The following is a 9,746-nucleotide window of genomic DNA, read 5'->3' on the forward strand; positions in this document are numbered from 1 at the left end:
TGCCCACCTGGCCAGAATCCCGTGTCCCGCGGAACAGGGACCCCGCGAGAAACCCCAGTCCGTGGTAATGGGTTTTAAAAACAGAATAAGAGTGATGGAGAAAAGAAATTAGTGGAAAGTTGACAGTGGTTTTCTGTACTTCCTTCTTTCTGGGCAGGATTCAATTTTCATTTAAGGAGCCACCTGGCTTGGGAAGCTGACAACCCAAAGGTCGTTAGAGTATTATGTGACCTCATTCACATAAGCATGTGCACACGTGTCCAGTGTGTACTGTACACATACACAAAAGGAGAGAAGGGGGGGGTGTCACAGGACAATCACTAACCTCTTCTAGCCCATTCCAGATCAGCATGATTGCACTTGGAATCCAGGAAGATGGATGTGTATTCTCTGACTCCTAGTTTGTTGGGAACTTACATGGCACTAGTCATCTTCACCACTTGCAAAAAGCAACCAAGATAAAATCAACACATAGATGGAAGCCAGAAGCCAGCAGACCCCAGGGGTATGCTTACATGGAATGACATCTAGACTTCCAGGTCAGATGGTATCTGAAGCTCTCTGGCTTTTCACTTATGCTAGCATGGAAATTTGTCGCCCTTCTGGAACAGAATGAATCAAGCTTTTCTTCTCTGAAATCAAATAATCGTATCACTGAGCCAGAAAGGCACAGAGATAGTAGTGTAAAAGCAACACAGGAAGATGCCCAAATGGGCCTGGACACTGGTAGCTACTGGAAGCTATACTAGAGGCAAAGAATTCGCTTGTGTAACAGTGGTCAAACCCTTGACCCTTGCTGTATAGACTCTTTATAGGGTTCGTGGAAGCACAGAATGACAACTAGTCACCTCCAAAAAAATGAGGGGGCAGAGGGAGAAAGAAGGAAGGGCAAACTAAGGGAGGAGAGACTATGTATGGTTTTTGTCATACAAATTAAATCTGGAACCAGGCATCCAGCTCAAAAGAGCTGCCAGGAGATCAGGATCATTGGAGGACTTTTTGAGACTGGCTAACATAGACATTGAGTAATCTGAGAGATGTAAGGTCAAAGTCACATAACTTCAGATAAGTTACTTAGCTATCTAAATTTTACTATCTATATAGTTAAAAATAATAATAAATGCCAACAATATACTTGTTATGAAAACACTGAGATAATACCCATGAACTTCTTTACCCCACTGCTTAGCATTTTATAAATGAGTGCATTAGGGTTCTTTAGAGTAACAGAACTAAAAGAATAAATCCATGTATATGTGTGTATACATATATAATATATGATTATTGGAATATGTGATTTATTGAAATGTCTTCCAGGCTGTGGTCCAGCTAATCCAACAATGGCTGCCTATGAATGCGAAGTCCAAGAATCCAGTAGTTGCTCAGTTCACAAGGCTGGATGTCTCAGCTGGTCTTCAGTAAACACCAGAATGCTGAAGGGGTAAGCTCTAATGCCAGTGAAGGAATAGACTTGCTAGCACAACAAGAGCAAGCAGGCAGAGAGCAAAAACTTCCTTCATCCATGTGTTTCTATAGGCTTCCAGCAGAAGGTGTGGCCCAGATAAGAGGTGAGTTTTCCCAGCTCAAATTATCTAAATGAAAGGTGTGTCTTTCTGCCTCAAAGATCTGGGTTAAATGTGTGTCTTTTCACATCACATATCCAGATTAGAAATGAATCTTCCCCATTCAAATTAATCAAAAATCTCTCACCCACCTACTCCTACCTCATCCCTCTAGCATCCCCCATCTCTGGGACATCAAGCCTCCACAGAACCAAGTACCTCCCCTCTCACTGAGGCCAGATGAGGCAGTCCTCTACTACGTATATAGTGGGAGCCACTGACCTCATGTATACTCTTTAGTTGGTGGCTTAGTCCCTGGGAGCTTTGAGGGATCCAATTAGTTGATACTGTTATTCTTTTTATAGGGTTGCAATCCCCTTCAGCTCCTTCAGTCCTTCCCATAAGTCTTCCACTGGGTCCCTAGGCTCAGCCCAGTGGTTGGCAGTGAGTATCTGCATCTGTCTTAGTCAGATCCTGGCAGAGCCTCCCAGAGGACAGCCATACCAGACTTCTGTCTGCAAGCACATCTTGGTATCAGTAATAGTGTCAGGGTTTGGTGTCTGTGAATGAGATGTATTCCAAGGTAGGGAGGTCTCTGGATGGCCTTTCCTTCAGTCTCTACTCCATTTTTTGTCCCTGAATTTCCTTTAGACAGTAAAAATTCTGGGTTAAAATTTTGAGATGGGTGGGTGGCCCCATCCTTCAACTAGGAGCCATGTCTATCTACTAGAGGTGATCTCTTCAGGTTCTATGTCCCCGGTGTTGGGCATTTCAGCTAATGTCATCCCCATTAGGTCCTGGGAGCCTCTCCCATCTTTGGCATCTGGAACTTTCTAGTGGTTTCCCCATTTCCCACCCCACCCCCACTGCTACATATTTCTATTCATTCTCCTAGCCCTCTGGACTTCTCTCCTGTCTCCTCTTATACTTGATCCTGCCTCCCTTTTTTCCTCCCCCTCTCCTCTCTTACTCCATCTCTCTGCCTCCTGTGATTGTTTTGTTCCCCCTTCTAGGTGGGATTGTAGCATCCACACTTTGGCCTTCATTCTTGTTGAGCATCAGATGGTCTATAAGTTGTATCATGAGTATTCTGAGGTTTTGGGCTATATTCACTTATGAGTGCGTACATACCATGTATGTCCTTTTGGGTCTGAGTTACCTCACTCAGGACTATATTTTCTATTTCCATTCATGTGTCTGCAAAATTTGTGAAGTCCTCATTTTTAATAGCTGAGTAGTATTCCATTGTGTAAATGTACCACATTTTCTGTATTCATTCTTCCATTGAGGGACATTTGTGTTGTTTCCAGCTTCTGGGTATTATAAATAATGTTGCTATGAACATAGTGGGTCATAGTGATGTTATATATTCTACACTTAAGAAATCCATCCAAAAGAGAACATTCATGACTCTTGAGAAGAGTTACCATAACCCACTAGCTTCTATGCTAGAGATACCAAGACTAGGGTGAGCCTCTAGATAAATGCCCTCCAGCCATATGAAAACCTGGCTCCTTGGCAAATGGCAGAAATATGTCCATATCTCTCCTACAAGTTCTTAATGTGCATCAGAAAAGACATGTGGAAATTCAACCAGAGTTTACCGTCAGTGTGGCTACATACTCTTCAAACCTTCATGCACTCACCAAGAGGCTACACTGCCCAGTAATCCTTCCTTTTAAATCCAGGTTAATACTTCCTATGCTAAGCAAGTATCATTAAATATAATCACAATTCCAAACCATACATAGTATGTCACTGTCTTTATGGTTTCCCATTGCTATGACAAACACCATGATCAAGGCAACTTATAGAAGAGTTTAATAGGAGCTTACAGTTTCAGAGGGTGAGAGTCCATGACCAGCACGGCAGGGAGCAGGCAGGCACTAGAGCAGTAGCACAGAGCTCATATTACCATACAATGATGGAGGCTTATGAAAACTCAAAGCTCACCACCAGTGGCACACCTCCTTTAACAAAACTCTACCTCATAATCCTTCTCAAAGAGTTCGTTTGACCAACTGGAAGCCAAGGGCCTATGGGGGCCATTCTCATTCAAATCAGCACCTGGTAATGCTCATCATTAGAGATGGCAAGTGTGTCCCTGATTTTCTATCTTGATGTGTTGTGTTGTTTTAGTTTTAGTTTCCATTTCTGTGAGGCAAGAAAGGCATCCTGTAATGGAAAAGGTTTCAGGACCTAACAAACATACAAGTCAGATTCTCCATTCTCAAAACAGAAACACAGGGTGGAAAAGTTTGGAAGTTAATCCAGAGGAAAAAGATGCCTTTCAAAAGATCTTTCTGACATTGATGTCATGAGATCATTACCTGACAAGTATGTAAAGGTACCAGAAAGGAAAACAACAACAACAACAATAACAAAAAGCACAGGAATTCTTGCCTTCTGACACTCTGTAGCCAGCAATAAGGCTTTGGGAATGAAACAGTACATTTGTGTAGAGCTATTTCCAGATAGCACTATGTATTTGGATGATAGTCGTAGAACTGACAAAAATCATAGCAATTTTGTGCAGAAGTACTTACTAAATGGTTACGTTTTACTATGTGGCCTGCACGGGTAGCTTGGCTCTCATCTTATTTAATACCAATCTACACAGTAGGTTCTGTTGTTGCTATTTATCAACAGCTGAGGAAATGGAGAGGAAAAGCCTATGTGTCTTAGTCTTAGTTACACACACGGCAAAGAACAGAGACAGAAAAGCATGGAGACAGAAGTTGGATTCGGTTCTAGATGACTTGGTTCATTCTGTAAATGTCTTACTATTTTCAGAATTGGGGAGAGGACTTTTGGTTTTGCTTCTTTGTAATTTGGATTAAACTATGAGAAGGTAGATAAAGTAACTAAAACAGACAAACTGGAAAGGAAGGAAGGAAGGAAGGAAGGAAGGAAGGAAAGAGAGAGAGAGAGAGAGAAAGGAGGGAAGGAGAGAGGGAGGGAGAAAGAGAGGGAGGGAGAAAGAGAGGGAGAGAGGAGAGGGAGAAAGGAGGGAAGGAGAGAGGGAGAGAGAGGAAGTGAGAGGGAGAGAGGAGAGGGAGAGAGATTGACTTACAAAAGCTACAAAATGCTTTCAGAAGTCAATAGTCTAAGAAGGGAGAAACATATTGACATGTTTGGATAATCAAAGATGAGAATTATAGGGAAAATGTTGTTCTGCCTTTTAAAGTGAGAAAGGACAATTCCCAGCAGGAGCTATGGAGGCCAGTCCTGTAGGGCACATTAGGTCTCAGAAAGCTTTGCTTTGGGAACTGAGAACACCAAATTAGGAAGCCCAAATTTTCAGACTCCGTGATAGAATTTTTTTTTTTTTTTTTTTTTTTTTTTTTTTTTTTTTTTGCCATGCTGGGAAATAATTGAAAACCAGAGACACACAACTGACCACTTGATAGGTTCTTTTATTTCTCCAAGCTGTTTGAAGGATTGAATCCTGGAAAGAATTTGAAAACTGCAAATGCCAGCCCTGACCATCCAATTGCCAACGAAGAAGAACAAATTATTCTTCGACTATACCAAAGGTGAAAGCGGTCCCAGAGAATAATTCCAGCAAAAGCTGACAGAGAGGAAAGCTTGACAGGTGTCAGCTCTGACTATTAAGACAACTGGAGCTAAGTTCAAAGGGAGGACAAGAGCAACTTTGTGTCTGACAGCCTTAGACAAGGCTGTCTTAACAGCCTGGTTAGAGGGTAGCCTCTACCAAGTGTCTGATTCCTGTTCAGACACCACATCTCCCTTCACTTTTTCTTTCCCACTGAAGGGAAGGGGAGATTGGACTTGCTTACCATACATTCAGCTAAATGTATTCCTTAGGTTTCCATTCAAAGCATTATTTTGGCCATTATCCTGTGACAGAAAATTATACCAAAACAGTAGATGGACTTACTCTTCTGGAGTTGGAAGTGGTTGGTCATCTTGTGGAACTCATTAACACCAAAACTTGATCAACCCTGAAAAGAGAGGCATCCTAAACAGGTTATTAAATAGTTCATGGATAACAGACAGGCTAGTAAAAACAGCGACAACAAAAGAGGTCCAACCATTTCCTCTCAAGCCCTATTATGATTGCAACATTTATTGGTATCTAATAAATAATGAAAATATTTTAGTATAAATATGTCTCATTTAGTGTTAGGGACATACTTGGGCTAAAAAACTAACTGTTTCAGCAAAATTCAAATTTAACTGATTACCCTGGTTTGTCCATCTGGCTGAATGTTTTTGCTAAATTTTGCAACTGTAGTCTGGCAGCACGAAGTCCTCTCTCACATGAGGCAAGCTTCTTACTCTAAGAATGAGACAAAAGTTGCTTATCTTAAATTTTTTCATAAAAAGAAATCTTTTAAATCACCCAGCTGATTATAGGTTTTATATTCTTGAACTGTCTTTGATTTCCACAAAGTTTTTTTTTTTCTCAATCTGGAAAATTTTATAGTTGAATACCAAATGTTTTAGGAGTGCATGTGTACTGAATAAAAGTAGATACGGTCTCACACTAATATAGGTAGATGCATTGTTTTAAGTATTGCACTGCGTATTTAGTGAGACTCTGAAAACAGCAAGCTTTCAATGCGCACCACATCAGTTCTCTTTGGGCAGCAAGATCCCCCCCCCCCTCCTGCTCCTTGGTACTTAACTCCATATTTACAGACAGCACACCTGTGGTGTTGTTTCCTAACTTGCCAGTGTTACTGGGGTTAGGGATTATCTGCACAGTCTGCATTCTCTCTGAGACTTCTGCACCGGGCATGGTGCTCAGTTCACAACAGCATTCACAGACAGATTACCCCTTCATTCTCAGATTCCCCCATGAGATTTGCTCCTGTTTCCAGGTTCTCTGCAGTTCACTGAGATTCTGTTGCTTGTATCCCAGACGTTCTGGAACCATCCTGTGTCCTTCTCTGTGCTCCCTTGGCGGCCTCTCTTCAGTGTGCCCTTCTGTAGAACTTTCCATTTTAGTTTTGGTGTCTAGTTTATTGCATCGTTTTTCTTTTTTACTTACTCTTCTCTCATAGATTACATCCCAACCGCAGTTTCCCCTCCTTCCTGTCCTCCCAGTCTCTTACCTTCACCTCCCTTCTCCCCCATATCCATGCCTCCTCTGGGTCCCTTCAGAAAAAAAAAGCAGACCCCCCCAGGGATATCAACCAAACATGGCATCTCAAGCTGTAATTAGACTAGGCTCACACTCTCACACCAAGGCTGGACAAGGCAATCCAGTACGGTGAAAAGGTTCTCAAGAAAAGTAGGCAAAAGAGTCAGAGAGCCCCTGCTCCCACTGTTAGGAATCCCAAAACAGCACTAAGCAGCCGAATATATATGCAGAGGACCAAGGTCTTATAACATCTTTTAATTTCCTAAAGTTATATCTCTTGGGGATTCTTTTATATTTCCTTTGACAGCCTCTTATAATATCATCTAACATCTCGGAGCATATGATTTAACTGCTGCTGTTGTCATTTTTAACATTTTCTGATTTTTTGTTTGTTTGTTTGTGGGGGGGGGGGCGCAGTTCTTACTTCATCTCTTTCTCCAAGACAATGAAGATGGTTCTCTTTCAAACTGAAGGCAGCCCTCTGGGAGCATCGACAATTTACTAAGTCAGAAGCTGCCTGTGTGGGAAGAAGTTGGTGGATGGGATCACTTCACTGAAGGGTAGCAACGCATTCACCATCTCCAGAAAGGAGTTCTCTGCTCCTCTCCTCAGGGGCAGACAGAGAACAGTTGTCTACACTTAGGAGAACAGGAAATCTGGGATTTAATAATTCCATTTCCCCTAAAAGTAGATGTATTTTTCTATTTCTCTCAGGGTGTACTCTGTACCAAGCATCCTACAGGTCTATTCCTAGTACTGGTGCTGCTACCAATCAAAGTGTTTACTTGATATACTGATTTCTGAGGATGGATAAGAATGTTCCAAACTGTCCCACCATGATGTGAAAGGGCAGAAATGGCACGAGACCTTCAAATAGAGAATTCTGAAGTGGTATAGGATGAGGGTGCAGAAACAGAGGAAGCTGGGAAATCTCTGTATGCCTTGGGGTCTAAGCCAGTTAGAGAGTAATGCTGATATTGTCCCAGAGCTAACAAGGACAAGAAGAATGACAATGGAGGCCACTGTGCTAGAGACGTTAGTATTTAACAACATGGATCTTGCCATACTGCATGTGAACCTAAGTCTCAGTTACCTATCTTCTCACCCGCTCCAGCTCCAGTTACTATCTAACACGGAGTGTCCAGTTCTGAATCTTGATCCTGTTTGTACTGCTCTTGACCTGGACCTGGTCATTCTTCAGTGACAGGGTCGTGAGGAGAAAGATCTAAAAGATCAGAAATAATGGACATTTTAAAAAGTCAAGAGGTCTTGCATAAGCTATGTCGTAGGCCAAGCAACATTATTGAGAAGTTATATAGTCTCATAGTCATATTTTGGGGGAGAAATGACATGAATTTGGTAGGAAGCTAATTAAGTAATATTATACAGAGGGAATACAGAATATCTCAAGGGCATTAGAGCCCAAGCACACAGTGGCCTTGGGACTGGTACGTCCAGTCTCTTCAGGGGGAAAAGTCAAGTTCAAGGGAACTAAATCCTTAAGTCCTCTGAGGCCTTGGCCCCAGCTCCAGATCAGACCAAGTCTGCCCCTCTGCAGGGACACAGAGTTAAGTTCTCTTTGTCCTTTCAATCAGGGCCTCTGAGAAAGCCTGGGATCAGCCTGGCCCTCAGCTTTTCTGGTGCCAGCTGACACTGGATACCATCCCAATTACACAAAGTGGCCCAGACAAAAGTAAGACATAAGTTCCTCTAGAGAGTGGTACAAAGCAGTGGTCAGACAGAGGAGGGGAAGGGTGACCAACAGCACTTAGGCTTACAGAGAATGACTGAAGACTCGATTTTGACTATCTGTGGTGTTGAATTATCTTTTGGGTCTCCTATACCTCTACAATGGCCTTTAGTTTAACTCTGTGCAATTTGTTTGCTAACCACACCTCCCTCCTTCTAAAGACCTAGTGAGAGCTCTTGTCTTACTCATGGTTTCTACCACTATGATAAACACCATGACCAAAAGTAACTTGAAGAGAAAGGGTTTGTAACAGGGCTCCAGACCTGAGTAGTCCCCCTGACCTTAGCACAACCAACTCCATGATGGAAGTACCATTCAGGCTGTAAAACTCAACTAGTAGACAGCGCCACCTGTCAAAACTAAAACAAAGGTCTAATCCATCAAAGTCCATAGTTCTGGGAAAGTCTCTAAAGGTACTAACCTTGCTTTTGGCTTCTGTAACTGCGCTTCTGGCTAACCGTTCTTGTTAACCGAAGTATGTCAACCCAGAACATGATTTTTGTGAAAGGCTTCAAGCTATACTGGGACCCCAAACACCCAGGGTAGTTGCTAGTCAGCTAATAAAGACTTCCCATTGACTTAAACACATGTCTCAGAAGTCTTCTCTGGTAAATATCCCACAACTGGTTTATCTTGGCTTACATCTCTCAATTCACCAAGGGAACTCATGGAAGGAGCCTGGAGGCAAGGACTGAAGCAAGAGAATTGTTCACTGGTTTGCTCTTCTTGCTTGATTCAGCCTTCTTTCTTGTACAGGACCACCTTCCCAGGACAAGCATCACCTATATTCAGCTAGGCCCATCCGCACTATTCATTAATCAAGAAAGTGTTCCACAGACTTGCTTGCAGTCAGTGTGGTGGAGGCATTTTCCTAGCTGAGGTTCATCCCAGATGACTCTAGCTTATGTCAAGTTGACAAAAAATATTTTAAAAAGAACCCAACCAGCACAGCTCTCAAAGGCATGTTTTATTATTTTCTACCCTAAGGATTTGCAAGGCCATCACTTTATTACCAAGATTAAATCACAATGAAGCAGAACACTTGAACAGACCACTAAAAAGATTGGATCAGTCATAAAAAGTCTCCCATAAAAAAAAATTCCAAGGCCAAGCATGAGTGATGAGTTCTGCCAAACAATAAGAGGTAATTCCATTTCTCTTTAAGTTGTTTAAAAAAATAAAATAAAGTATAATAAAATAAGACAAAACAGAAAGAAAGACATTCTTCCAAACATATTCCATGATGTCAGCAATACTGGAATTCTAAAACCAGATAGGGAGAGAAGAAGAAGTAGAAGAAGAAGAAGAAGAAGAAGAAGAAGAA

General features: G+C 42.0%; 1 long non-coding RNA gene across 2 annotated transcripts in view; it reads right to left on the minus strand.

The window, feature by feature from the left end:
* The window catches only part of LOC116099292, a 9,024-nt gene extending 1,835 nt beyond the window's left edge, over positions 1 to 7,189 (minus strand). Inside the window, exons 1-3 of one of the 2 annotated variants that reach the window (XR_004122193.1) lie at positions 7,097 to 7,189; positions 5,771 to 5,865; positions 5,464 to 5,527 (exon numbers count right to left, since the gene is read on the minus strand). This is a non-coding gene — a long non-coding RNA (uncharacterized LOC116099292). Of the gene's footprint in view, positions 1 to 5,463; positions 5,528 to 5,770; positions 5,866 to 6,364; positions 6,483 to 7,096 lie in introns of those variants that run through there. The other variant, XR_004122194.1, reaches the window with a different exon arrangement.
* Between the last annotated feature and the right edge of the window lie 2,557 nt (positions 7,190 to 9,746).

The sequence above is a fragment of the Mastomys coucha genome, unplaced genomic scaffold, assembly GCF_008632895.1.
Source record: "Mastomys coucha isolate ucsf_1 unplaced genomic scaffold, UCSF_Mcou_1 pScaffold20, whole genome shotgun sequence".
Classification (NCBI taxonomy): Eukaryota; Metazoa; Chordata; class Mammalia; order Rodentia; family Muridae; genus Mastomys; species Mastomys coucha.